General features: G+C 45.4%; 48 non-coding genes and 3 pseudogenes across 48 annotated transcripts; all 51 read right to left on the bottom strand.

The window, feature by feature from the left end:
* Positions 1-140: 140 nt before the first annotated feature.
* LOC134115414 (5S ribosomal RNA) lies at positions 141-259 on the bottom strand. The gene has a single exon (XR_009947776.1). It is a non-coding gene; the product is annotated as a 5S ribosomal RNA (ribosomal RNA).
* Positions 260-603: 344 nt separating this feature from the next.
* Positions 604-722, bottom strand: LOC134115968 (5S ribosomal RNA). The gene has a single exon (XR_009948319.1). It is a non-coding gene; the product is annotated as a 5S ribosomal RNA (ribosomal RNA).
* Positions 723-1,061: 339 nt separating this feature from the next.
* LOC134115413 (5S ribosomal RNA) lies at positions 1,062-1,180 on the bottom strand. The gene has a single exon (XR_009947775.1). It is a non-coding gene; the product is annotated as a 5S ribosomal RNA (ribosomal RNA).
* A 344-nt stretch (positions 1,181-1,524) lies between these two features.
* On the bottom strand, positions 1,525-1,643 carry LOC134115967 (5S ribosomal RNA). Its single transcript, XR_009948318.1, has one exon. It is a non-coding gene; the product is annotated as a 5S ribosomal RNA (ribosomal RNA).
* Positions 1,644-1,982: 339 nt separating this feature from the next.
* LOC134115683 (5S ribosomal RNA) lies at positions 1,983-2,101 on the bottom strand. Its single transcript, XR_009948045.1, has one exon. It is a non-coding gene; the product is annotated as a 5S ribosomal RNA (ribosomal RNA).
* Positions 2,102-2,445: 344 nt separating this feature from the next.
* Positions 2,446-2,564, bottom strand: LOC134115966 (5S ribosomal RNA). Its single transcript, XR_009948317.1, has one exon. It is a non-coding gene; the product is annotated as a 5S ribosomal RNA (ribosomal RNA).
* A 339-nt stretch (positions 2,565-2,903) lies between these two features.
* Positions 2,904-3,022, bottom strand: LOC134115729 (5S ribosomal RNA; annotated as a pseudogene).
* Positions 3,023-3,366: 344 nt separating this feature from the next.
* LOC134115965 (5S ribosomal RNA) lies at positions 3,367-3,485 on the bottom strand. Its single transcript, XR_009948316.1, has one exon. It is a non-coding gene; the product is annotated as a 5S ribosomal RNA (ribosomal RNA).
* A 339-nt stretch (positions 3,486-3,824) lies between these two features.
* Positions 3,825-3,943, bottom strand: LOC134115412 (5S ribosomal RNA). The gene has a single exon (XR_009947774.1). It is a non-coding gene; the product is annotated as a 5S ribosomal RNA (ribosomal RNA).
* Positions 3,944-4,287: 344 nt separating this feature from the next.
* LOC134115964 (5S ribosomal RNA) lies at positions 4,288-4,406 on the bottom strand. The gene has a single exon (XR_009948315.1). It is a non-coding gene; the product is annotated as a 5S ribosomal RNA (ribosomal RNA).
* A 339-nt stretch (positions 4,407-4,745) lies between these two features.
* On the bottom strand, positions 4,746-4,864 carry LOC134115411 (5S ribosomal RNA). The gene has a single exon (XR_009947773.1). It is a non-coding gene; the product is annotated as a 5S ribosomal RNA (ribosomal RNA).
* Positions 4,865-5,208: 344 nt separating this feature from the next.
* LOC134115963 (5S ribosomal RNA) lies at positions 5,209-5,327 on the bottom strand. Its single transcript, XR_009948314.1, has one exon. It is a non-coding gene; the product is annotated as a 5S ribosomal RNA (ribosomal RNA).
* Positions 5,328-5,666: 339 nt separating this feature from the next.
* Positions 5,667-5,785, bottom strand: LOC134115738 (5S ribosomal RNA; annotated as a pseudogene).
* A 344-nt stretch (positions 5,786-6,129) lies between these two features.
* LOC134115962 (5S ribosomal RNA) lies at positions 6,130-6,248 on the bottom strand. The gene has a single exon (XR_009948313.1). It is a non-coding gene; the product is annotated as a 5S ribosomal RNA (ribosomal RNA).
* A 339-nt stretch (positions 6,249-6,587) lies between these two features.
* LOC134115410 (5S ribosomal RNA) lies at positions 6,588-6,706 on the bottom strand. Its single transcript, XR_009947772.1, has one exon. It is a non-coding gene; the product is annotated as a 5S ribosomal RNA (ribosomal RNA).
* Positions 6,707-7,050: 344 nt separating this feature from the next.
* LOC134115961 (5S ribosomal RNA) lies at positions 7,051-7,169 on the bottom strand. The gene has a single exon (XR_009948312.1). It is a non-coding gene; the product is annotated as a 5S ribosomal RNA (ribosomal RNA).
* A 339-nt stretch (positions 7,170-7,508) lies between these two features.
* LOC134115682 (5S ribosomal RNA) lies at positions 7,509-7,627 on the bottom strand. Its single transcript, XR_009948044.1, has one exon. It is a non-coding gene; the product is annotated as a 5S ribosomal RNA (ribosomal RNA).
* A 344-nt stretch (positions 7,628-7,971) lies between these two features.
* Positions 7,972-8,090, bottom strand: LOC134115959 (5S ribosomal RNA). Its single transcript, XR_009948310.1, has one exon. It is a non-coding gene; the product is annotated as a 5S ribosomal RNA (ribosomal RNA).
* Positions 8,091-8,429: 339 nt separating this feature from the next.
* LOC134115681 (5S ribosomal RNA) lies at positions 8,430-8,548 on the bottom strand. The gene has a single exon (XR_009948043.1). It is a non-coding gene; the product is annotated as a 5S ribosomal RNA (ribosomal RNA).
* A 344-nt stretch (positions 8,549-8,892) lies between these two features.
* On the bottom strand, positions 8,893-9,011 carry LOC134115958 (5S ribosomal RNA). Its single transcript, XR_009948309.1, has one exon. It is a non-coding gene; the product is annotated as a 5S ribosomal RNA (ribosomal RNA).
* Positions 9,012-9,350: 339 nt separating this feature from the next.
* LOC134115409 (5S ribosomal RNA) lies at positions 9,351-9,469 on the bottom strand. The gene has a single exon (XR_009947771.1). It is a non-coding gene; the product is annotated as a 5S ribosomal RNA (ribosomal RNA).
* A 344-nt stretch (positions 9,470-9,813) lies between these two features.
* LOC134115957 (5S ribosomal RNA) lies at positions 9,814-9,932 on the bottom strand. The gene has a single exon (XR_009948308.1). It is a non-coding gene; the product is annotated as a 5S ribosomal RNA (ribosomal RNA).
* A 339-nt stretch (positions 9,933-10,271) lies between these two features.
* Positions 10,272-10,390, bottom strand: LOC134115407 (5S ribosomal RNA). The gene has a single exon (XR_009947769.1). It is a non-coding gene; the product is annotated as a 5S ribosomal RNA (ribosomal RNA).
* Positions 10,391-10,734: 344 nt separating this feature from the next.
* On the bottom strand, positions 10,735-10,853 carry LOC134115956 (5S ribosomal RNA). Its single transcript, XR_009948307.1, has one exon. It is a non-coding gene; the product is annotated as a 5S ribosomal RNA (ribosomal RNA).
* Positions 10,854-11,192: 339 nt separating this feature from the next.
* On the bottom strand, positions 11,193-11,311 carry LOC134115737 (5S ribosomal RNA; annotated as a pseudogene).
* Positions 11,312-11,655: 344 nt separating this feature from the next.
* LOC134115955 (5S ribosomal RNA) lies at positions 11,656-11,774 on the bottom strand. Its single transcript, XR_009948306.1, has one exon. It is a non-coding gene; the product is annotated as a 5S ribosomal RNA (ribosomal RNA).
* A 339-nt stretch (positions 11,775-12,113) lies between these two features.
* Positions 12,114-12,232, bottom strand: LOC134115406 (5S ribosomal RNA). The gene has a single exon (XR_009947768.1). It is a non-coding gene; the product is annotated as a 5S ribosomal RNA (ribosomal RNA).
* A 344-nt stretch (positions 12,233-12,576) lies between these two features.
* Positions 12,577-12,695, bottom strand: LOC134115954 (5S ribosomal RNA). The gene has a single exon (XR_009948305.1). It is a non-coding gene; the product is annotated as a 5S ribosomal RNA (ribosomal RNA).
* A 339-nt stretch (positions 12,696-13,034) lies between these two features.
* Positions 13,035-13,153, bottom strand: LOC134115680 (5S ribosomal RNA). Its single transcript, XR_009948042.1, has one exon. It is a non-coding gene; the product is annotated as a 5S ribosomal RNA (ribosomal RNA).
* A 344-nt stretch (positions 13,154-13,497) lies between these two features.
* On the bottom strand, positions 13,498-13,616 carry LOC134115953 (5S ribosomal RNA). The gene has a single exon (XR_009948304.1). It is a non-coding gene; the product is annotated as a 5S ribosomal RNA (ribosomal RNA).
* A 339-nt stretch (positions 13,617-13,955) lies between these two features.
* LOC134115679 (5S ribosomal RNA) lies at positions 13,956-14,074 on the bottom strand. The gene has a single exon (XR_009948041.1). It is a non-coding gene; the product is annotated as a 5S ribosomal RNA (ribosomal RNA).
* Positions 14,075-14,418: 344 nt separating this feature from the next.
* LOC134115952 (5S ribosomal RNA) lies at positions 14,419-14,537 on the bottom strand. Its single transcript, XR_009948303.1, has one exon. It is a non-coding gene; the product is annotated as a 5S ribosomal RNA (ribosomal RNA).
* Positions 14,538-14,876: 339 nt separating this feature from the next.
* LOC134115678 (5S ribosomal RNA) lies at positions 14,877-14,995 on the bottom strand. The gene has a single exon (XR_009948040.1). It is a non-coding gene; the product is annotated as a 5S ribosomal RNA (ribosomal RNA).
* A 344-nt stretch (positions 14,996-15,339) lies between these two features.
* LOC134115951 (5S ribosomal RNA) lies at positions 15,340-15,458 on the bottom strand. The gene has a single exon (XR_009948302.1). It is a non-coding gene; the product is annotated as a 5S ribosomal RNA (ribosomal RNA).
* Positions 15,459-15,797: 339 nt separating this feature from the next.
* On the bottom strand, positions 15,798-15,916 carry LOC134115677 (5S ribosomal RNA). Its single transcript, XR_009948039.1, has one exon. It is a non-coding gene; the product is annotated as a 5S ribosomal RNA (ribosomal RNA).
* Positions 15,917-16,260: 344 nt separating this feature from the next.
* LOC134115950 (5S ribosomal RNA) lies at positions 16,261-16,379 on the bottom strand. Its single transcript, XR_009948301.1, has one exon. It is a non-coding gene; the product is annotated as a 5S ribosomal RNA (ribosomal RNA).
* Positions 16,380-16,718: 339 nt separating this feature from the next.
* LOC134115676 (5S ribosomal RNA) lies at positions 16,719-16,837 on the bottom strand. Its single transcript, XR_009948038.1, has one exon. It is a non-coding gene; the product is annotated as a 5S ribosomal RNA (ribosomal RNA).
* A 344-nt stretch (positions 16,838-17,181) lies between these two features.
* Positions 17,182-17,300, bottom strand: LOC134115948 (5S ribosomal RNA). The gene has a single exon (XR_009948299.1). It is a non-coding gene; the product is annotated as a 5S ribosomal RNA (ribosomal RNA).
* Positions 17,301-17,639: 339 nt separating this feature from the next.
* Positions 17,640-17,758, bottom strand: LOC134115674 (5S ribosomal RNA). The gene has a single exon (XR_009948036.1). It is a non-coding gene; the product is annotated as a 5S ribosomal RNA (ribosomal RNA).
* A 344-nt stretch (positions 17,759-18,102) lies between these two features.
* On the bottom strand, positions 18,103-18,221 carry LOC134115947 (5S ribosomal RNA). The gene has a single exon (XR_009948298.1). It is a non-coding gene; the product is annotated as a 5S ribosomal RNA (ribosomal RNA).
* A 339-nt stretch (positions 18,222-18,560) lies between these two features.
* On the bottom strand, positions 18,561-18,679 carry LOC134115673 (5S ribosomal RNA). The gene has a single exon (XR_009948035.1). It is a non-coding gene; the product is annotated as a 5S ribosomal RNA (ribosomal RNA).
* Positions 18,680-19,023: 344 nt separating this feature from the next.
* On the bottom strand, positions 19,024-19,142 carry LOC134115946 (5S ribosomal RNA). Its single transcript, XR_009948297.1, has one exon. It is a non-coding gene; the product is annotated as a 5S ribosomal RNA (ribosomal RNA).
* Positions 19,143-19,481: 339 nt separating this feature from the next.
* Positions 19,482-19,600, bottom strand: LOC134115672 (5S ribosomal RNA). The gene has a single exon (XR_009948034.1). It is a non-coding gene; the product is annotated as a 5S ribosomal RNA (ribosomal RNA).
* A 344-nt stretch (positions 19,601-19,944) lies between these two features.
* Positions 19,945-20,063, bottom strand: LOC134115405 (5S ribosomal RNA). The gene has a single exon (XR_009947767.1). It is a non-coding gene; the product is annotated as a 5S ribosomal RNA (ribosomal RNA).
* Positions 20,064-20,407: 344 nt separating this feature from the next.
* Positions 20,408-20,526, bottom strand: LOC134115945 (5S ribosomal RNA). Its single transcript, XR_009948296.1, has one exon. It is a non-coding gene; the product is annotated as a 5S ribosomal RNA (ribosomal RNA).
* Positions 20,527-20,865: 339 nt separating this feature from the next.
* On the bottom strand, positions 20,866-20,984 carry LOC134115671 (5S ribosomal RNA). Its single transcript, XR_009948033.1, has one exon. It is a non-coding gene; the product is annotated as a 5S ribosomal RNA (ribosomal RNA).
* Positions 20,985-21,328: 344 nt separating this feature from the next.
* On the bottom strand, positions 21,329-21,447 carry LOC134115404 (5S ribosomal RNA). Its single transcript, XR_009947766.1, has one exon. It is a non-coding gene; the product is annotated as a 5S ribosomal RNA (ribosomal RNA).
* A 344-nt stretch (positions 21,448-21,791) lies between these two features.
* LOC134115944 (5S ribosomal RNA) lies at positions 21,792-21,910 on the bottom strand. The gene has a single exon (XR_009948295.1). It is a non-coding gene; the product is annotated as a 5S ribosomal RNA (ribosomal RNA).
* Positions 21,911-22,249: 339 nt separating this feature from the next.
* On the bottom strand, positions 22,250-22,368 carry LOC134115670 (5S ribosomal RNA). Its single transcript, XR_009948032.1, has one exon. It is a non-coding gene; the product is annotated as a 5S ribosomal RNA (ribosomal RNA).
* Positions 22,369-22,712: 344 nt separating this feature from the next.
* On the bottom strand, positions 22,713-22,831 carry LOC134115943 (5S ribosomal RNA). The gene has a single exon (XR_009948294.1). It is a non-coding gene; the product is annotated as a 5S ribosomal RNA (ribosomal RNA).
* Positions 22,832-23,170: 339 nt separating this feature from the next.
* On the bottom strand, positions 23,171-23,289 carry LOC134115669 (5S ribosomal RNA). The gene has a single exon (XR_009948031.1). It is a non-coding gene; the product is annotated as a 5S ribosomal RNA (ribosomal RNA).
* Between the last annotated feature and the right edge of the window lie 221 nt (positions 23,290-23,510).

Raw genomic sequence — 23,510 nt, 5'->3', positions numbered from 1 at the left:
AATGGCCTGACGATGGTACGGACGTAAGCCACCTTTCATCTTCTTCCTATTGCATCTCTTCTACCATGTGAAATTTTTTTTACAATTGTGTAGGTGTACAATTTACGGCGCTGGGCGGCTTTCAGAGAGAGAAGTGAAAAAGCTTACGGCACCTGGGATTCCCAGGCGGTCTTCCATCCAGGTACTAACCAGGCCCTGCTCTGCTTAGCTTCCGAGATCAGACGAGATCGGGCGGAACCAGAGAGGTATGGACGTAAGCTGCTTTTCATCTTTTTCCTAATCCTTTAAAACGTGTCAAAGATAATCAGAAGTTTCTTTTTCTAAAATTGAAGCAGTTGTTAGCATTGGCAAGAGAGGTTCCTAAAGCCTGAAGGTAACTTTACTTTTCTTCACTGGCAATTCTAACATGTTGGGTTAGCACCTGTATTTCAACGGCTAAATTACAAACAACAGTATGCCAATCGTAAATGTTGACCAACACTAATTTAGCAATCATGAAACGGAATCATTTTGGATAATATTGTCTAATTTCCTTTCATATCCAACGTTAAAACAGGTGTACAATCTGCGGCGCTCGGCGGCTTTCGGAGAGATAAGTGAAAAAGCTTACGGCACCTGGGATTCCCAGGCGGTCTTCCATCCAGGTACTAACCAGGCCCTGCTCTGCTTAGCTTCCGAGATCAGACGAGATCGGGCGGAACCAGAGAGGTATGGCCGTAAGCTGCTTTTTATCTTTTTCCTAATCCTTTATAATGCGTCAATGAATTATGACACGCCAGCCGTTGGCATCTTTGTGTGGGTTAAATAAGGGTATGCAAAGAAGGCTGTGACATCCCATGCCGAAAATTGGATGGACTAGAGAAGACCCGCCCAGGAGTCCCAGCCAATCGGTGAATGGCCATTGCAGTCCCCGCCACCTCAAATGGCCTGACGATGGTACGGACGTAAGCCACCTTTCATCTTCTTCCTATTGCATCTCTTCTACCATGTGAAATTTTTTTTACAATTGTGTAGGTGTACAATTTACGGCGCTGGGCGGCTTTCGGAGAGAGAAGTGAAAAAGCTTACGGCACCTGGGATTCCCAGGCGGTCTTCCATCCAGGTACTAACCAGGCCCTGCTCTGCTTAGCTTCCGAGATCAGACGAGATCGGGCGGAACCAGAGAGGTATGGACGTAAGCTGCTTTTCATCTTTTTCCTAATCCTTTAAAACGTGTCAAAGATAATCAGAAGTTTCTTTTTCTAAAATTGAAGCAGTTGTTAGCATTGGCAAGAGAGGTTCCTAAAGCCTGAAGGTAACTTTACTTTTCTTCACTGGCAATTCTAACATGTTGGGTTAGCACCTGTATTTCAACGGCTAAATTACAAACAACAGTATGCCAATCGTAAATGTTGACCAACACTAATTTAGCAATCATGAAACGGAATCATTTTGGATAATATTGTCTAATTTCCTTTCATATCCAACGTTAAAACAGGTGTACAATCTGCGGCGCTCGGCGGCTTTCGGAGAGAGAAGTGAAAAAGCTTACGGCACCTGGGATTCCCAGGCGGTCTTCCATCCAGGTACTAACCAGGCCCTGCTCTGCTTAGCTTCCGAGATCAGACGAGATCGGGCGGAACCAGAGAGGTATGGCCGTAAGCTGCTTTTTATCTTTTTCCTAATCCTTTATAATGCGTCAATGAATTATGACACGCCAGCCGTTGGCATCTTTGTGTGGGTTAAATAAGGGTATGCAAAGAAGGCTGTGACATCCCATGCCGAAAATTGGATGGACTAGAGAAGACCCGCCCAGGAGTCCCAGCCAATCGGTGAATGGCCATTGCAGTCCCCGCCACCTCAAATGGCCTGACGATGGTACGGACGTAAGACACCTTTCATCTTCTTCCTATTGCATCTCTTCTACAATGTGAATTTTTTTTTACAATTGTGTAGGTGTACAATCTACGGCGCTGGGCGGCTTTCAGAGAGAGAAGTGAAAAAGCTTACGGCACCTGGGATTCCCAGGCGGTCTTCCATCCAGGTACTAACCAGGCCCTGCTCTGCTTAGCTTCCGAGAACAGACGAGATCGGGCGGAACCAGAGAGGTATGGACGTAAGCTGCTTTTCATCTTTTTCCTAATCCTTTAAAACGTGTCAAAGATAATCAGAAGTTTCTTTTTCTAAAATTGAAGCAGTTCTTAGCATTGGCAAGAGAGGTTCCTAAAGCCTGAAGGTAACTTTACTTTTCTTCACTGGCAATTCTAACATGTTGGGTTAGCACCTGTATTTCAACGGCTAAATTACAAACAACAGTATGCCAATCGTAAATGTTGACCAACACTAATTTAGCAATCATGAAACGGAATCATTTTGGATAATATTGTCTAATTTCCTTTCATATCCAACGTTAAAACAGGTGTACAATCTGCGGCGCTCGGCGGCTTTCGGAGAGAGAAGTGAAAAAGCTTACGGCACCTGGGATTCCCAGGCGGTCTTCCATCCAGGTACTAACCAGGCCCTGCTCTGCTTAGCTTCCGAGATCAGACGAGATCGGGCGGAACCAGAGAGGTATGGCCGTAAGCTGCTTTTTATCTTTTTCCTAATCCTTTATAATGCGTCAATGAATTATGACACGCCAGCCGTTGGCATCTTTGTGTGGGTTAAATAAGGGTATGCAAAGAAGGCTGTGACATCCCATGCCGAAAATTGGATGGACTAGAGAAGACCCGCCCAGGAGTCCCAGCCAATCGGTGAATGGCCATTGCAGTCCCCGCCACCTCAAATGGCCTGACGATGGTATGGACGTAAGCCACCTTTCATCTTCTTCCTATTGCATCTCTTCTACAATGTGAATTTTTTTTTACAATTGTGTAGGTGTACAATCTACGGCGCTGGGCGGCTTTCAGAGAGAGAAGTGAAAAAGCTTACGGCACCTGGGATTCCCAGGCAGTCTTCCATCCAGGTACTAACCAGGCCCTGCTCTGCTTAGCTTCCGAGAACAGACGAGATCGGGCGGAACCAGAGAGGTATGGACGTAAGCTGCTTTTCATCTTTTTCCTAATCCTTTAAAACGTGTCAAAGATAATCAGAAGTTTCTTTTTCTAAAATTGAAGCAGTTGTTAGCATTGGCAAGAGAGGTTCCTAAAGCCTGAAGGTAACTTTACTTTTCTTCACTGGCAATTCTAACATGTTGGGTTAGCACCTGTATTTCAACGGCTAAATTACAAACAACAGTATGCCAATCGTAAATGTTGACCAACACTAATTTAGCAATCATGAAACGGAATCATTTTGGATAATATTGTCTAATTTCCTTTCATATCCAACGTTAAAACAGGTGTACAATCTGCGGCGCTCGGCGGCTTTCGGAGAGAGAAGTGAAAAAGCTTACGGCACCTGGGATTCCCAGGCGGTCTTCCATCCAGGTACTAACCAGGCCCTGCTCTGCTTAGCTTCCGAGATCAGACGAGATCGGGCGGAACCAGAGAGGTATGGCCGTAAGCTGCTTTTTATCTTTTTCCTAATCCTTTATAATGCGTCAATGAATTATGACACGCCAGCCGTTGGCATCTTTGTGTGGGTTAAATAAGGGTATGCAAAGAAGGCTGTGACATCCCATGCCGAAAATTGGATGGACTAGAGAAGACCCGCCCAGGAGTCCCAGCCAATCGGTGAATGGCCATTGCAGTCCCCGCCACCTCAAATGGCCTGACGATGGTATGGACGTAAGCCACCTTTCATCTTCTTCCTATTGCATCTCTTCTACAATGTGAATTTTTTTTTACAATTGTGTAGGTGTACAATCTACGGCGCTGGGCGGCTTTCAGAGAGAGAAGTGAAAAAGCTTACGGCACCTGGGATTCCCAGGCGGTCTTCCATCCAGGTACTAACCAGGCCCTGCTCTGCTTAGCTTCCGAGATCAGACGAGATCGGGCGGAACCAGAGAGGTATGGACGTAAGCTGCTTTTCATCTTTTTCCTAATCCTTTAAAACGTGTCAAAGATAATCAGAAGTTTCTTTTTCTAAAATTGAAGCAGTTCTTAGCATTGGCAAGAGAGGTTCCTAAAGCCTGAAGGTAACTTTACTTTTCTTCACTGGCAATTCTAACATGTTGGGTTAGCACCTGTATTTCAACGGCTAAATTACAAACAACAGTATGCCAATCGTAAATGTTGACCAACACTAATTTAGCAATCATGAAACGGAATCATTTTGGATAATATTGTCTAATTTCCTTTCATATCCAACGTTAAAACAGGTGTACAATCTGCGGCGCTCGGCGGCTTTCGGAGAGAGAAGTGAAAAAGCTTACGGCACCTGGGATTCCCAGGCGGTCTTCCATCCAGGTACTAACCAGGCCCTGCTCTGCTTAGCTTCCGAGATCAGACGAGATCGGGCGGAACCAGAGAGGTATGGCCGTAAGCTGCTTTTTATCTTTTTCCTAATCCTTTATAATGCGTCAATGAATTATGACACGCCTGCCGTTGGCATCTTTGTGTGGGTTAAATAAGGGTATGCAAAGAAGGCTGTGACATCCCATGCCGAAAATTGGATGGACTAGAGAAGACCCGCCCAGGAGTCCCAGCCAATCGGTGAATGGCCATTGCAGTCCCCGCCACCTCAAATGGCCTGACGATGGTATGGACGTAAGCCACCTTTCATCTTCTTCCTATTGCATCTCTTCTACCATGTGAAATTTTTTTTACAATTGTGTAGGTGTACAATCTACGGCGCTGGGCGGCTTTCAGAGAGAGAAGTGAAAAAGCTTACGGCACCTGGGATTCCCAGGCGGTCTTCCATCCAGGTACTAACCAGGCCCTGCTCTGCTTAGCTTCCGAGATCAGACGAGATCGGGCGGAACCAGAGAGGTATGGACGTAAGCTGCTTTTCATCTTTTTCCTAATCCTTTAAAACGTGTCAAAGATAATCAGAAGTTTCTTTTTCTAAAATTGAAGCAGTTGTTAGCATTGGCAAGAGAGGTTCCTAAAGCCTGAAGGTAACTTTACTTTTCTTCACTGGCAATTCTAACATGTTGGGTTAGCACCTGTATTTCAACGGCTAAATTACAAACAACAGTATGCCAATCGTAAATGTTGACCAACACTAATTTAGCAATCATGAAACGGAATCATTTTGGATAATATTGTCTAATTTCCTTTCATATCCAACGTTAAAACAGGTGTACAATCTGCGGCGCTCGGCGGCTTTCGGAGAGAGAAGTGAAAAAGCTTACGGCACCTGGGATTCCCAGGCGGTCTTCCATCCAGGTACTAACCAGGCCCTGCTCTGCTTAGCTTCCGAGATCAGACGAGATCGGGCGGAACCAGAGAGGTATGGCCGTAAGCTGCTTTTTATCTTTTTCCTAATCCTTTATAATGCGTCAATGAATTATGACACGCCAGCCGTTGGCATCTTTGTGTGGGTTAAATAAGGGTATGCAAAGAAGGCTGTGACATCCCATGCCGAAAATTGGATGGACTAGAGAAGACCCGCCCAGGAGTCCCAGCCAATCGGTGAATGGCCATTGCAGTCCCCGCCACCTCAAATGGCCTGACGATGGTACGGACGTAAGCCACCTTTCATCTTCTTCCTATTGCATCTCTTCTACAATGTGAATTTTTTTTTACAATTGTGTAGGTGTACAATCTACGGCGCTGGGCGGCTTTCAGAGAGAGAAGTGAAAAAGCTTACGGCACCTGGGATTCCCAGGCGGTCTTCCATCCAGGTACTAACCAGGCCCTGCTGTGCTTAGCTTCCGAGAACAGACGAGATCGGGCGGAACCAGAGAGGTATGGACGTAAGCTGCTTTTCATCTTTTTCCTAATCCTTTAAAACGTGTCAAAGATAATCAGAAGTTTCTTTTTCTAAAATTGAAGCAGTTGTTAGCATTGGCAAGAGAGGTTCCTAAAGCCTGAAGGTAACTTTACTTTTCTTCACTGGCAATTCTAACATGTTGGGTTAGCACCTGTATTTCAACGGCTAAATTACAAACAACAGTATGCCAATCGTAAATGTTGACCAACACTAATTTAGCAATCATGAAACGGAATCATTTTGGATAATATTGTCTAATTTCCTTTCATATCCAACGTTAAAACAGGTGTACAATCTGCGGCGCTCGGCGGCTTTCGGAGAGAGAAGTGAAAAAGCTTACGGCACCTGGGATTCCCAGGCGGTCTTCCATCCAGGTACTAACCAGGCCCTGCTCTGCTTAGCTTCCGAGATCAGACGAGATCGGGCGGAACCAGAGAGGTATGGCCGTAAGCTGCTTTTTATCTTTTTCCTAATCCTTTATAATGCGTCAATGAATTATGACACGCCTGCCGTTGGCATCTTTGTGTGGGTTAAATAAGGGTATGCAAAGAAGGCTGTGACATCCCATGCCGAAAATTGGATGGACTAGAGAAGACCCGCCCAGGAGTCCCAGCCAATCGGTGAATGGCCATTGCAGTCCCCGCCACCTCAAATGGCCTGACGATGGTACGGACGTAAGCCACCTTTCATCTTCTTCCTATTGCATCTCTTCTACCATGTGAAATTTTTTTTACAATTGTGTAGGTGTACAATTTACGGCGCTGGGCGGCTTTCGGAGAGAGAAGTGAAAAAGCTTACGGCACCTGGGATTCCCAGGCGGTCTTCCATCCAGGTACTAACCAGGCCCTGCTCTGCTTAGCTTCCGAGATCAGACGAGATCGGGCGGAACCAGAGAGGTATGGACGTAAGCTGCTTTTCATCTTTTTCCTAATCCTTTAAAACGTGTCAAAGATAATCAGAAGTTTCTTTTTCTAAAATTGAAGCAGTTGTTAGCATTGGCAAGAGAGGTTCCTAAAGCCTGAAGGTAACTTTACTTTTCTTCACTGGCAATTCTAACATGTTGGGTTAGCACCTGTATTTCAACGGCTAAATTACAAACAACAGTATGCCAATCGTAAATGTTGACCAACACTAATTTAGCAATCATGAAACGGAATCATTTTGGATAATATTGTCTAATTTCCTTTCATATCCAACGTTAAAACAGGTGTACAATCTGCGGCGCTCGGCGGCTTTCGGAGAGAGAAGTGAAAAAGCTTACGGCACCTGGGATTCCCAGGCGGTCTTCCATCCAGGTACTAACCAGGCCCTGCTCTGCTTAGCTTCCGAGATCAGACGAGATCGGGCGGAACCAGAGAGGTATGGCCGTAAGCTGCTTTTTATCTTTTTCCTAATCCTTTATAATGCGTCAATGAATTATGACACGCCAGCCGTTGGCATCTTTGTGTGGGTTAAATAAGGGTATGCAAAGAAGGCTGTGACATCCCATGCCGAAAATTGGATGGACTAGAGAAGACCCGCCCAGGAGTCCCAGCCAATCGGTGAATGGCCATTGCAGTCCCCGCCACCTCAAATGGCCTGACGATGGTACGGACGTAAGACACCTTTCATCTTCTTCCTATTGCATCTCTTCTACAATGTGAATTTTTTTTTACAATTGTGTAGGTGTACAATCTACGGCGCTGGGCGGCTTTCAGAGAGAGAAGTGAAAAAGCTTACGGCACCTGGGATTCCCAGGCGGTCTTCCATCCAGGTACTAACCAGGCCCTGCTCTGCTTAGCTTCCGAGAACAGACGAGATCGGGCGGAACCAGAGAGGTATGGACGTAAGCTGCTTTTCATCTTTTTCCTAATCCTTTAAAACGTGTCAAAGATAATCAGAAGTTTCTTTTTCTAAAATTGAAGCAGTTCTTAGCATTGGCAAGAGAGGTTCCTAAAGCCTGAAGGTAACTTTACTTTTCTTCACTGGCAATTCTAACATGTTGGGTTAGCACCTGTATTTCAACGGCTAAATTACAAACAACAGTATGCCAATCGTAAATGTTGACCAACACTAATTTAGCAATCATGAAACGGAATCATTTTGGATAATATTGTCTAATTTCCTTTCATATCCAACGTTAAAACAGGTGTACAATCTGCGGCGCTCGGCGGCTTTCGGAGAGAGAAGTGAAAAAGCTTACGGCACCTGGGATTCCCAGGCGGTCTTCCATCCAGGTACTAACCAGGCCCTGCTCTGCTTAGCTTCCGAGATCAGACGAGATCGGGCGGAACCAGAGAGGTATGGCCGTAAGCTGCTTTTTATCTTTTTCCTAATCCTTTATAATGCGTCAATGAATTATGACACGCCAGCCGTTGGCATCTTTGTGTGGGTTAAATAAGGGTATGCAAAGAAGGCTGTGACATCCCATGCCGAAAATTGGATGGACTAGAGAAGACCCGCCCAGGAGTCCCAGCCAATCGGTGAATGGCCATTGCAGTCCCCGCCACCTCAAATGGCCTGACGATGGTATGGACGTAAGCCACCTTTCATCTTCTTCCTATTGCATCTCTTCTACAATGTGAATTTTTTTTTACAATTGTGTAGGTGTACAATCTACGGCGCTGGGCGGCTTTCAGAGAGAGAAGTGAAAAAGCTTACGGCACCTGGGATTCCCAGGCGGTCTTCCATCCAGGTACTAACCAGGCCCTGCTCTGCTTAGCTTCCGAGAACAGACGAGATCGGGCGGAACCAGAGAGGTATGGACGTAAGCTGCTTTTCATCTTTTTCCTAATCCTTTAAAACGTGTCAAAGATAATCAGAAGTTTCTTTTTCTAAAATTGAAGCAGTTGTTAGCATTGGCAAGAGAGGTTCCTAAAGCCTGAAGGTAACTTTACTTTTCTTCACTGGCAATTCTAACATGTTGGGTTAGCACCTGTATTTCAACGGCTAAATTACAAACAACAGTATGCCAATCGTAAATGTTGACCAACACTAATTTAGCAATCATGAAACGGAATCATTTTGGATAATATTGTCTAATTTCCTTTCATATCCAACGTTAAAACAGGTGTACAATCTGCGGCGCTCGGCGGCTTTCGGAGAGAGAAGTGAAAAAGCTTACGGCACCTGGGATTCCCAGGCGGTCTTCCATCCAGGTACTAACCAGGCCCTGCTCTGCTTAGCTTCCGAGATCAGACGAGATCGGGCGGAACCAGAGAGGTATGGCCGTAAGCTGCTTTTTATCTTTTTCCTAATCCTTTATAATGCGTCAATGAATTATGACACGCCAGCCGTTGGCATCTTTGTGTGGGTTAAATAAGGGTATGCAAAGAAGGCTGTGACATCCCATGCCGAAAATTGGATGGACTAGAGAAGACCCGCCCAGGAGTCCCAGCCAATCGGTGAATGGCCATTGCAGTCCCCGCCACCTCAAATGGCCTGACGATGGTATGGACGTAAGCCACCTTTCATCTTCTTCCTATTGCATCTCTTCTACAATGTGAATTTTTTTTTACAATTGTGTAGGTGTACAATCTACGGCGCTGGGCGGCTTTCAGAGAGAGAAGTGAAAAAGCTTACGGCACCTGGGATTCCCAGGCGGTCTTCCATCCAGGTACTAACCAGGCCCTGCTCTGCTTAGCTTCCGAGATCAGACGAGATCGGGCGGAACCAGAGAGGTATGGACGTAAGCTGCTTTTCATCTTTTTCCTAATCCTTTAAAACGTGTCAAAGATAATCAGAAGTTTCTTTTTCTAAAATTGAAGCAGTTCTTAGCATTGGCAAGAGAGGTTCCTAAAGCCTGAAGGTAACTTTACTTTTCTTCACTGGCAATTCTAACATGTTGGGTTAGCACCTGTATTTCAACGGCTAAATTACAAACAACAGTATGCCAATCGTAAATGTTGACCAACACTAATTTAGCAATCATGAAACGGAATCATTTTGGATAATATTGTCTAATTTCCTTTCATATCCAACGTTAAAACAGGTGTACAATCTGCGGCGCTCGGCGGCTTTCGGAGAGAGAAGTGAAAAAGCTTACGGCACCTGGGATTCCCAGGCGGTCTTCCATCCAGGTACTAACCAGGCCCTGCTCTGCTTAGCTTCCGAGATCAGACGAGATCGGGCGGAACCAGAGAGGTATGGCCGTAAGCTGCTTTTTATCTTTTTCCTAATCCTTTATAATGCGTCAATGAATTATGACACGCCTGCCGTTGGCATCTTTGTGTGGGTTAAATAAGGGTATGCAAAGAAGGCTGTGACATCCCATGCCGAAAATTGGATGGACTAGAGAAGACCCGCCCAGGAGTCCCAGCCAATCGGTGAATGGCCATTGCAGTCCCCGCCACCTCAAATGGCCTGACGATGGTATGGACGTAAGCCACCTTTCATCTTCTTCCTATTGCATCTCTTCTACCATGTGAAATTTTTTTTACAATTGTGTAGGTGTACAATCTACGGCGCTGGGCGGCTTTCAGAGAGAGAAGTGAAAAAGCTTACGGCACCTGGGATTCCCAGGCGGTCTTCCATCCAGGTACTAACCAGGCCCTGCTCTGCTTAGCTTCCGAGATCAGACGAGATCGGGCGGAACCAGAGAGGTATGGACGTAAGCTGCTTTTCATCTTTTTCCTAATCCTTTAAAACGTGTCAAAGATAATCAGAAGTTTATTTTTCTAAAATTGAAGCAGTTGTTAGCATTGGCAAGAGAGGTTCCTAAAGCCTGAAGGTAACTTTACTTTTCTTCACTGGCAATTCTAACATGTTGGGTTAGCACCTGTATTTCAACGGCTAAATTACAAACAACAGTATGCCAATCGTAAATGTTGACCAACACTAATTTAGCAATCATGAAACGGAATCATTTTGGATAATATTGTCTAATTTCCTTTCATATCCAACGTTAAAACAGGTGTACAATCTGCGGCGCTCGGCGGCTTTCGGAGAGAGAAGTGAAAAAGCTTACGGCACCTGGGATTCCCAGGCGGTCTTCCATCCAGGTACTAACCAGGCCCTGCTCTGCTTAGCTTCCGAGATCAGACGAGATCGGGCGGAACCAGAGAGGTATGGCCGTAAGCTGCTTTTTATCTTTTTCCTAATCCTTTATAATGCGTCAATGAATTATGACACGCCAGCCGTTGGCATCTTTGTGTGGGTTAAATAAGGGTATGCAAAGAAGGCTGTGACATCCCATGCCGAAAATTGGATGGACTAGAGAAGACCCGCCCAGGAGTCCCAGCCAATCGGTGAATGGCCATTGCAGTCCCCGCCACCTCAAATGGCCTGACGATGGTACGGACGTAAGCCACCTTTCATCTTCTTCCTATTGCATCTCTTCTACAATGTGAATTTTTTTTTACAATTGTGTAGGTGTACAATCTACGGCGCTGGGCGGCTTTCAGAGAGAGAAGTGAAAAAGCTTACGGCACCTGGGATTCCCAGGCGGTCTTCCATCCAGGTACTAACCAGGCCCTGCTGTGCTTAGCTTCCGAGAACAGACGAGATCGGGCGGAACCAGAGAGGTATGGACGTAAGCTGCTTTTCATCTTTTTCCTAATCCTTTAAAACGTGTCAAAGATAATCAGAAGTTTCTTTTTCTAAAATTGAAGCAGTTGTTAGCATTGGCAAGAGAGGTTCCTAAAGCCTGAAGGTAACTTTACTTTTCTTCACTGGCAATTCTAACATGTTGGGTTAGCACCTGTATTTCAACGGCTAAATTACAAACAACAGTATGCCAATCGTAAATGTTGACCAACACTAATTTAGCAATCATGAAACGGAATCATTTTGGATAATATTGTCTAATTTCCTTTCATATCCAACGTTAAAACAGGTGTACAATCTGCGGCGCTCGGCGGCTTTCGGAGAGAGAAGTGAAAAAGCTTACGGCACCTGGGATTCCCAGGCGGTCTTCCATCCAGGTACTAACCAGGCCCTGCTCTGCTTAGCTTCCGAGATCAGACGAGATCGGGCGGAACCAGAGAGGTATGGCCGTAAGCTGCTTTTTATCTTTTTCCTAATCCTTTATAATGCGTCAATGAATTATGACACGCCTGCCGTTGGCATCTTTGTGTGGGTTAAATAAGGGTATGCAAAGAAGGCTGTGACATCCCATGCCGAAAATTGGATGGACTAGAGAAGACCCGCCCAGGAGTCCCAGCCAATCGGTGAATGGCCATTGCAGTCCCCGCCACCTCAAATGGCCTGACGATGGTATGGACGTAAGCCACCTTTCATCTTCTTCCTATTGCATCTCTTCTACCATGTGAAATTTTTTTTACAATTGTGTAGGTGTACAATCTACGGCGCTGGGCGGCTTTCAGAGAGAGAAGTGAAAAAGCTTACGGCACCTGGGATTCCCAGGCGGTCTTCCATCCAGGTACTAACCAGGCCCTGCTCTGCTTAGCTTCCGAGATCAGACGAGATCGGGCGGAACCAGAGAGGTATGGACGTAAGCTGCTTTTCATCTTTTTCCTAATCCTTTAAAACGTGTCAAAGATAATCAGAAGTTTCTTTTTCTAAAATTGAAGCAGTTCTTAGCATTGGCAAGAGAGGTTCCTAAAGCCTGAAGGTAACTTTACTTTTCTTCACTGGCAATTCTAACATGTTGGGTTAGCACCTGTATTTCAACGGCTAAATTACAAACAACAGTATGCCAATCGTAAATGTTGACCAACACTAATTTAGCAATCATGAAACGGAATGATTTTGGATAATATTGTCTAATTTCCTTTCATATCCAACGTTAAAACAGGTGTACAATCTGCGGCGCTCGGCGGCTTTCGGAGAGAGAAGTGAAAAAGCTTACGGCACCTGGGATTCCCAGGCGGTCTTCCATCCAGGTACTAACCAGGCCCTGCTCTGCTTAGCTTCCGAGATCAGACGAGATCGGGCGGAACCAGAGAGGTATGGCCGTAAGCTGCTTTTTATCTTTTTCCTAATCCTTTATAATGCGTCAATGAATTATGACACGCCAGCCGTTGGCATCTTTGTGTGGGTTAAATAAGGGTATGCAAAGAAGGCTGTGACATCCCATGCCGAAAATTGGATGGACTAGAGAAGACCCGCCCAGGAGTCCCAGCCAATCGGTGAATGGCCATTGCAGTCCCCGCCACCTCAAATGGCCTGACGATGGTACGGACGTAAGCCACCTTTCATCTTCTTCCTATTGCATCTCTTCTACAATGTGAATTTTTTTTTACAATTGTGTAGGTGTACAATCTACGGCGCTGGGCGGCTTTCAGAGAGAGAAGTGAAAAAGCTTACGGCACCTGGGATTCCCAGGCGGTCTTCCATCCAGGTACTAACCAGGCCCTGCTCTGCTTAGCTTCCGAGAACAGACGAGATCGGGCGGAACCAGAGAGGTATGGACGTAAGCTGCTTTTCATCTTTTTCCTAATCCTTTAAAACGTGTCAAAGATAATCAGAAGTTTCTTTTTCTAAAATTGAAGCAGTTGTTAGCATTGGCAAGAGAGGTTCCTAAAGCCTGAAGGTAACTTTACTTTTCTTCACTGGCAATTCTAACATGTTGGGTTAGCACCTGTATTTCAACGGCTAAATTACAAACAACAGTATGCCAATCGTAAATGTTGACCAACACTAATTTAGCAATCATGAAACGGAATCATTTTGGATAATATTGTCTAATTTCCTTTCATATCCAACGTTAAAACAGGTGTACAATCTGCGGCGCTCGGCGGCTTTCGGAGAGAGAAGTGAAAAAGCTTACGGCACCTGGGATTCCCAGGCGGTCTTCCATCCAGGTACTAACCAGGCCCTGCTCTGCTTAGCTTCCGAGATCAGACGAGATCGGGCGGAACCAGAGAGGTATGGCCGTAAGCTGCTTTTTATCTTTTTCCTAATCCTTTATAATGCGTCAATGAATTATGACACGCCAGCCGTTGGCATCTTTGTGTGGGTTAAATAAGGGTATGCAAAGAAGGCTGTGACATCCCATGCCGAAAATTGGATGGACTAGAGAAGACCCGCCCAGGAGTCCCAGCCAATCGGTGAATGGCCATTGCAGTCCCCGCCACCTCAAATGGCCTGACGATGGTACGGACGTAAGCCACCTTTCATCTTCTTCCTATTGCATCTCTTCTACAATGTGAATTTTTTTTTACAATTGTGTAGGTGTACAATCTACGGCGCTGGGCGGCTTTCAGAGAGAGAAGTGAAAAAGCTTACGGCACCTGGGATTCCCAGGCGGTCTTCCATCCAGGTACTAACCAGGCCCTGCTCTGCTTAGCTTCCGAGAACAGACGAGATCGGGCGGAACCAGAGAGGTATGGACGTAAGCTGCTTTTCATCTTTTTCCTAATCCTTTAAAACGTGTCAAAGATAATCAGAAGTTTCTTTTTCTAAAATTGAAGCAGTTGTTAGCATTGGCAAGAGAGGTTCCTAAAGCCTGAAGGTAACTTTACTTTTCTTCACTGGCAATTCTAACATGTTGGGTTAGCACCTGTATTTCAACGGCTAAATTACAAACAACAGTATGCCAATCGTAAATGTTGACCAACACTAATTTAGCAATCATGAAACGGAATCATTTTGGATAATATTGTCTAATTTCCTTTCATATCCAACGTTAAAACAGGTGTACAATCTGCGGCGCTCGGCGGCTTTCGGAGAGAGAAGTGAAAAAGCTTACGGCACCTGGGATTCCCAGGCGGTCTTCCATCCAGGTACTAACCAGGCCCTGCTCTGCTTAGCTTCCGAGATCAGACGAGATCGGGCGGAACCAGAGAGGTATGGCCGTAAGCTGCTTTTTATCTTTTTCCTAATCCTTTATAATGCGTCAATGAATTATGACACGCCAGCCGTTGGCATCTTTGTGTGGGTTAAATAAGGGTATGCAAAGAAGGCTGTGACATCCCATGCCGAAAATTGGATGGACTAGAGAAGACCCGCCCAGGAGTCCCAGCCAATCGGTGAATGGCCATTGCAGTCCCCGCCACCTCAAATGGCCTGACGATGGTACGGACGTAAGCCACCTTTCATCTTCTTCCTATTGCATCTCTTCTACAATGTGAATTTTTTTTTACAATTGTGTAGGTGTACAATCTACGGCGCTGGGCGGCTTTCAGAGAGAGAAGTGAAAAAGCTTACGGCACCTGGGATTCCCAGGCGGTCTTCCATCCAGGTACTAACCAGGCCCTGCTCTGCTTAGCTTCCGAGAACAGACGAGATCGGGCGGAACCAGAGAGGTATGGACGTAAGCTGCTTTTCATCTTTTTCCTAATCCTTTAAAACGTGTCAAAGATAATCAGAAGTTTCTTTTTCTAAAATTGAAGCAGTTGTTAGCATTGGCAAGAGAGGTTCCTAAAGCCTGAAGGTAACTTTACTTTTCTTCACTGGCAATTCTAACATGTTGGGTTAGCACCTGTATTTCAACGGCTAAATTACAAACAACAGTATGCCAATCGTAAATGTTGACCAACACTAATTTAGCAATCATGAAACGGAATCATTTTGGATAATATTGTCTAATTTCCTTTCATATCCAACGTTAAAACAGGTGTACAATCTGCGGCGCTCGGCGGCTTTCGGAGAGAGAAGTGAAAAAGCTTACGGCACCTGGGATTCCCAGGCGGTCTTCCATCCAGGTACTAACCAGGCCCTGCTCTGCTTAGCTTCCGAGATCAGACGAGATCGGGCGGAACCAGAGAGGTATGGCCGTAAGCTGCTTTTTATCTTTTTCCTAATCCTTTATAATGCGTCAATGAATTATGACACGCCAGCCGTTGGCATCTTTGTGTGGGTTAAATAAGGGTATGCAAAGAAGGCTGTGACATCCCATGCCGAAAATTGGATGGACTAGAGAAGACCCGCCCAGGAGTCCCAGCCAATCGGTGAATGGCCATTGCAGTCCCCGCCACCTCAAATGGCCTGACGATGGTACGGACGTAAGCCACCTTTCATCTTCTTCCTATTGCATCTCTTCTACAATGTGAATTTTTTTTTACAATTGTGTAGGTGTACAATCTACGGCGCTGGGCGGCTTTCAGAGAGAGAAGTGAAAAAGCTTACGGCACCTGGGATTCCCAGGCGGTCTTCCATCCAGGTACTAACCAGGCCCTGCTCTGCTTAGCTTCCGAGAACAGACGAGATCGGGCGGAACCAGAGAGGTATGGACGTAAGCTGCTTTTCATCTTTTTCCTAATCCTTTAAAACGTGTCAAAGATAATCAGAAGTTTCTTTTTCTAAAATTGAAGCAGTTGTTAGCATTGGCAAGAGAGGTTCCTAAAGCCTGAAGGTAACTTTACTTTTCTTCACTGGCAATTCTAACATGTTGGGTTAGCACCTGTATTTCAACGGCTAAATTACAAACAACAGTATGCCAATCGTAAATGTTGACCAACACTAATTTAGCAATCATGAAACGGAATCATTTTGGATAATATTGTCTAATTTCCTTTCATATCCAACGTTAAAACAGGTGTACAATCTGCGGCGCTCGGCGGCTTTCGGAGAGAGAAGTGAAAAAGCTTACGGCACCTGGGATTCCCAGGCGGTCTTCCATCCAGGTACTAACCAGGCCCTGCTCTGCTTAGCTTCCGAGATCAGACGAGATCGGGCGGAACCAGAGAGGTATGGCCGTAAGCTGCTTTTTATCTTTTTCCTAATCCTTTATAATGCGTCAATGAATTATGACACGCCAGCCGTTGGCATCTTTGTGTGGGTTAAATAAGGGTATGCAAAGAAGGCTGTGACATCCCATGCCGAAAATTGGATGGACTAGAGAAGACCCGCCCAGGAGTCCCAGCCAATCGGTGAATGGCCATTGCAGTCCCCGCCACCTCAAATGGCCTGACGATGGTACGGACGTAAGCCACCTTTCATCTTCTTCCTATTGCATCTCTTCTACAATGTGAATTTTTTTTTACAATTGTGTAGGTGTACAATCTACGGCGCTGGGCGGCTTTCAGAGAGAGAAGTGAAAAAGCTTACGGCACCTGGGATTCCCAGGCGGTCTTCCATCCAGGTACTAACCAGGCCCTGCTCTGCTTAGCTTCCGAGAACAGACGAGATCGGGCGGAACCAGAGAGGTATGGACGTAAGCTGCTTTTCATCTTTTTCCTAATCCTTTAAAACGTGTCAAAGATAATCAGAAGTTTCTTTTTCTAAAATTGAAGCAGTTGTTAGCATTGGCAAGAGAGGTTCCTAAAGCCTGAAGGTAACTTTACTTTTCTTCACTGGCAATTCTAACATGTTGGGTTAGCACCTGTATTTCAACGGCTAAATTACAAACAACAGTATGCCAATCGTAAATGTTGACCAACACTAATTTAGCAATCATGAAACGGAATCATTTTGGATAATATTGTCTAATTTCCTTTCATATCCAACGTTAAAACAGGTGTACAATCTGCGGCGCTCGGCGGCTTTCGGAGAGAGAAGTGAAAAAGCTTACGGCACCTGGGATTCCCAGGCGGTCTTCCATCCAGGTACTAACCAGGCCCTGCTCTGCTTAGCTTCCGAGATCAGACGAGATCGGGCGGAACCAGAGAGGTATGGCCGTAAGCTGCTTTTTATCTTTTTCCTAATCCTTTATAATGCGTCAATGAATTATGACACGCCAGCCGTTGGCATCTTTGTGTGGGTTAAATAAGGGTATGCAAAGAAGGCTGTGACATCCCATGCCGAAAATTGGATGGACTAGAGAAGACCCGCCCAGGAGTCCCAGCCAATCGGTGAATGGCCATTGCAGTCCCCGCCACCTCAAATGGCCTGACGATGGTACGGACGTAAGCCACCTTTCATCTTCTTCCTATTGCATCTCTTCTACAATGTGAATTTTTTTTTACAATTGTGTAGGTGTACAATCTACGGCGCTGGGCGGCTTTCAGAGAGAGAAGTGAAAAAGCTTACGGCACCTGGGATTCCCAGGCGGTCTTCCATCCAGGTACTAACCAGGCCCTGCTCTGCTTAGCTTCCGAGAACAGACGAGATCGGGCGGAACCAGAGAGGTATGGACGTAAGCTGCTTTTCATCTTTTTCCTAATCCTTTAAAACGTGTCAAAGATAATCAGAAGTTTCTTTTTCTAAAATTGAAGCAGTTGTTAGCATTGGCAAGAGAGGTTCCTAAAGCCTGAAGGTAACTTTACTTTTCTTCACTGGCAATTCTAACATGTTGGGTTAGCACCTGTATTTCAACGGCTAAATTACAAACAACAGTATGCCAATCGTAAATGTTGACCAACACTAATTTAGCAATCATGAAACGGAATCATTTTGGATAATATTGTCTAATTTCCTTTCATATCCAACGTTAAAACAGGTGTACAATCTGCGGCGCTCGGCGGCTTTCGGAGAGAGAAGTGAAAAAGCTTACGGCACCTGGGATTCCCAGGCGGTCTTCCATCCAGGTACTAACCAGGCCCTGCTCTGCTTAGCTTCCGAGATCAGACGAGATCGGGCGGAACCAGAGAGGTATGGCCGTAAGCTGCTTTTTATCTTTTTCCTAATCCTTTATAATGCGTCAATGAATTATGACACGCCAGCCGTTGGCATCTTTGTGTGGGTTAAATAAGGGTATGCAAAGAAGGCTGTGACATCCCATGCCGAAAATTGGATGGACTAGAGAAGACCCGCCCAGGAGTCCCAGCCAATCGGTGAATGGCCATTGCAGTCCCCGCCACCTCAAATGGCCTGACGATGGTACGGACGTAAGCCACCTTTCATCTTCTTCCTATTGCATCTCTTCTACAATGTGAATTTTTTTTTACAATTGTGTAGGTGTACAATCTACGGCGCTGGGCGGCTTTCAGAGAGAGAAGTGAAAAAGCTTACGGCACCTGGGATTCCCAGGCGGTCTTCCATCCAGGTACTAACCAGGCCCTGCTCTGCTTAGCTTCCGAGAACAGACGAGATCGGGCGGAACCAGAGAGGTATGGACGTAAGCTGCTTTTCATCTTTTTCCTAATCCTTTAAAACGTGTCAAAGATAATCAGAAGTTTCTTTTTCTAAAATTGAAGCAGTTGTTAGCATTGGCAAGAGAGGTTCCTAAAGCCTGAAGGTAACTTTACTTTTCTTCACTGGCAATTCTAACATGTTGGGTTAGCACCTGTATTTCAACGGCTAAATTACAAACAACAGTATGCCAATCGTAAATGTTGACCAACACTAATTTAGCAATCATGAAACGGAATCATTTTGGATAATATTGTCTAATTTCCTTTCATATCCAACGTTAAAACAGGTGTACAATCTGCGGCGCTCGGCGGCTTTCGGAGAGAGAAGTGAAAAAGCTTACGGCACCTGGGATTCCCAGGCGGTCTTCCATCCAGGTACTAACCAGGCCCTGCTCTGCTTAGCTTCCGAGATCAGACGAGATCGGGCGGAACCAGAGAGGTATGGCCGTAAGCTGCTTTTTATCTTTTTCCTAATCCTTTATAATGCGTCAATGAATTATGACACGCCAGCCGTTGGCATCTTTGTGTGGGTTAAATAAGGGTATGCAAAGAAGGCTGTGACATCCCATGCCGAAAATTGGATGGACTAGAGAAGACCCGCCCAGGAGTCCCAGCCAATCGGTGAATGGCCATTGCAGTCCCCGCCACCTCAAATGGCCTGACGATGGTACGGACGTAAGCCACCTTTCATCTTCTTCCTATTGCATCTCTTCTACAATGTGAATTTTTTTTTACAATTGTGTAGGTGTACAATCTACGGCGCTGGGCGGCTTTCAGAGAGAGAAGTGAAAAAGCTTACGGCACCTGGGATTCCCAGGCGGTCTTCCATCCAGGTACTAACCAGGCCCTGCTCTGCTTAGCTTCCGAGAACAGACGAGATCGGGCGGAACCAGAGAGGTATGGACGTAAGCTGCTTTTCATCTTTTTCCTAATCCTTTAAAACGTGTCAAAGATAATCAGAAGTTTCTTTTTCTAAAATTGAAGCAGTTGTTAGCATTGGCAAGAGAGGTTCCTAAAGCCTGAAGGTAACTTTACTTTTCTTCACTGGCAATTCTAACATGTTGGGTTAGCACCTGTATTTCAACGGCTAAATTACAAACAACAGTATGCCAATCGTAAATGTTGACCAACACTAATTTAGCAATCATGAAACGGAATCATTTTGGATAATATTGTCTAATTTCCTTTCATATCCAACGTTAAAACAGGTGTACAATCTGCGGCGCTCGGCGGCTTTCGGAGAGAGAAGTGAAAAAGCTTACGGCACCTGGGATTCCCAGGCGGTCTTCCATCCAGGTACTAACCAGGCCCTGCTCTGCTTAGCTTCCGAGATCAGACGAGATCGGGCGGAACCAGAGAGGTATGGACGTAAGCTGCTTTTCATCTTTTTCCTAATCCTTTAAAACGTGTCAAAGATAATCAGAAGTTTCTTTTTCTAAAATTGAAGCAGTTGTTAGCATTGGCAAGAGAGGTTCCTAAAGCCTGAAGGTAACTTTACTTTTCTTCACTGGCAATTCTAACATGTTGGGTTAGCACCTGTATTTCAACGGCTAAATTACAAACAACAGTATGCCAATCGTAAATGTTGACCAACACTAATTTAGCAATCATGAAACGGAATCATTTTGGATAATATTGTCTAATTTCCTTTCATATCCAACGTTAAAACAGGTGTACAATCTGCGGCGCTCGGCGGCTTTCGGAGAGAGAAGTGAAAAAGCTTACGGCACCTGGGATTCCCAGGCGGTCTTCCATCCAGGTACTAACCAGGCCCTGCTCTGCTTAGCTTCCGAGATCAGACGAGATCGGGCGGAACCAGAGAGGTATGGCCGTAAGCTGCTTTTTATCTTTTTCCTAATCCTTTATAATGCGTCAATGAATTATGACACGCCAGCCGTTGGCATCTTTGTGTGGGTTAAATAAGGGTATGCAAAGAAGGCTGTGACATCCCATGCCGAAAATTGGATGGACTAGAGAAGACCCGCCCAGGAGTCCCAGCCAATCGGTGAATGGCCATTGCAGTCCCCGCCACCTCAAATGGCCTGACGATGGTACGGACGTAAGCCACCTTTCATCTTCTTCCTATTGCATCTCTTCTACAATGTGAATTTTTTTTTACAATTGTGTAGGTGTACAATCTACGGCGCTGGGCGGCTTTCAGAGAGAGAAGTGAAAAAGCTTACGGCACCTGGGATTCCCAGGCGGTCTTCCATCCAGGTACTAACCAGGCCCTGCTCTGCTTAGCTTCCGAGAACAGACGAGATCGGGCGGAACCAGAGAGGTATGGACGTAAGCTGCTTTTCATCTTTTTCCTAATCCTTTAAAACGTGTCAAAGATAATCAGAAGTTTCTTTTTCTAAAATTGAAGCAGTTGTTAGCATTGGCAAGAGAGGTTCCTAAAGCCTGAAGGTAACTTTACTTTTCTTCACTGGCAATTCTAACATGTTGGGTTAGCACCTGTATTTCAACGGCTAAATTACAAACAACAGTATGCCAATCGTAAATGTTGACCAACACTAATTTAGCAATCATGAAACGGAATCATTTTGGATAATATTGTCTAATTTCCTTTCATATCCAACGTTAAAACAGGTGTACAATCTGCGGCGCTCGGCGGCTTTCGGAGAGAGAAGTGAAAAAGCTTACGGCACCTGGGATTCCCAGGCGGTCTTCCATCCAGGTACTAACCAGGCCCTGCTCTGCTTAGCTTCCGAGATCAGACGAGATCGGGCGGAACCAGAGAGGTATGGACGTAAGCTGCTTTTCATCTTTTTCCTAATCCTTTAAAACGTGTCAAAGATAATCAGAAGTTTCTTTTTCTAAAATTGAAGCAGTTGTTAGCATTGGCAAGAGAGGTTCCTAAAGCCTGAAGGTAACTTTACTTTTCTTCACTGGCAATTCTAACATGTTGGGTTAGCACCTGTATTTCAACGGCTAAATTACAAACAACAGTATGCCAATCGTAAATGTTGACCAACACTAATTTAGCAATCATGAAACGGAATCATTTTGGATAATATTGTCTAATTTCCTTTCATATCCAACGTTAAAACAGGTGTACAATCTGCGGCGCTCGGCGGCTTTCGGAGAGAGAAGTGAAAAAGCTTACGGCACCTGGGATTCCCAGGCGGTCTTCCATCCAGGTACTAACCAGGCCCTGCTCTGCTTAGCTTCCGAGATCAGACGAGATCGGGCGGAACCAGAGAGGTATGGCCGTAAGCTGCTTTTTATCTTTTTCCTAATCCTTTATAATGCGTCAATGAATTATGACACGCCAGCCGTTGGCATCTTTGTGTGGGTTAAATAAGGGTATGCAAAGAAGGCTGTGACATCCCATGCCGAAAATTGGATGGACTAGAGAAGACCCGCCCAGGAGTCCCAGCCAATCGGTGAATGGCCATTGCAGTCCCCGCCACCTCAAATGGCCTGACGATGGTACGGACGTAAGCCACCTTTCATCTTCTTCCTATTGCATCTCTTCTACAATGTGAATTTTTTTTTACAATTGTGTAGGTGTACAATCTACGGCGCTGGGCGGCTTTCAGAGAGAGAAGTGAAAAAGCTTACGGCACCTGGGATTCCCAGGCGGTCTTCCATCCAGGTACTAACCAGGCCCTGCTCTGCTTAGCTTCCGAGAACAGACGAGATCGGGCGGAACCAGAGAGGTATGGACGTAAGCTGCTTTTCATCTTTTTCCTAATCCTTTAAAACGTGTCAAAGATAATCAGAAGTTTCTTTTTCTAAAATTGAAGCAGTTGTTAGCATTGGCAAGAGAGGTTCCTAAAGCCTGAAGGTAACTTTACTTTTCTTCACTGGCAATTCTAACATGTTGGGTTAGCACCTGTATTTCAACGGCTAAATTACAAACAACAGTATGCCAATCGTAAATGTTGACCAACACTAATTTAGCAATCATGAAACGGAATCATTTTGGATAATATTGTCTAATTTCCTTTCATATCCAACGTTAAAACAGGTGTACAATCTGCGGCGCTCGGCGGCTTTCGGAGAGAGAAGTGAAAAAGCTTACGGCACCTGGGATTCCCAGGCGGTCTTCCATCCAGGTACTAACCAGGCCCTGCTCTGCTTAGCTTCCGAGATCAGACGAGATCGGGCGGAACCAGAGAGGTATGGCCGTAAGCTGCTTTTTATCTTTTTCCTAATCCTTTATAATGCGTCAATGAATTATGACACGCCAGCCGTTGGCATCTTTGTGTGGGTTAAATAAGGGTATGCAAAGAAGGCTGTGACATCCCATGCCGAAAATTGGATGGACTAGAGAAGACCCGCCCAGGAGTCCCAGCCAATCGGTGAATGGCCATTGCAGTCCCCGCCACCTCAAATGGCCTGACGATGGTACGGACGTAAGCCACCTTTCATCTTCTTCCTATTGCATCTCTTCTACAATGTGAATTTTTTTTTACAATTGTGTAGGTGTACAATCTACGGCGCTGGGCGGCTTTCAGAGAGAGAAGTGAAAAAGCTTACGGCACCTGGGATTCCCAGGCGGTCTTCCATCCAGGTACTAACCAGGCCCTGCTCTGCTTAGCTTCCGAGAACAGACGAGATCGGGCGGAACCAGAGAGGTATGGACGTAAGCTGCTTTTCATCTTTTTCCTAATCCTTTAAAACGTGTCAAAGATAATCAGAAGTTTCTTTTTCTAAAATTGAAGCAGTTCTTAGCATTGGCAAGAGAGGTTCCTAAAGCCTGAAGGTAACTTTACTTTTCTTCACTGGCAATTCTAACATGTTGGGTTAGCACCTGTATTTCAACGGCTAAATTACAAACAACAGTATGCCAATCGTAAATGTTGACCAACA

The sequence above is a fragment of the Pungitius pungitius genome, unplaced genomic scaffold, assembly GCF_949316345.1.
Source record: "Pungitius pungitius unplaced genomic scaffold, fPunPun2.1 scaffold_36, whole genome shotgun sequence".
Taxonomy (NCBI): Eukaryota; Metazoa; Chordata; class Actinopteri; order Perciformes; family Gasterosteidae; genus Pungitius; species Pungitius pungitius.
The sequence above is the reverse complement of the archived record's forward strand: the minus strand, read 5'-3'. Positions and strand labels throughout refer to the sequence as shown.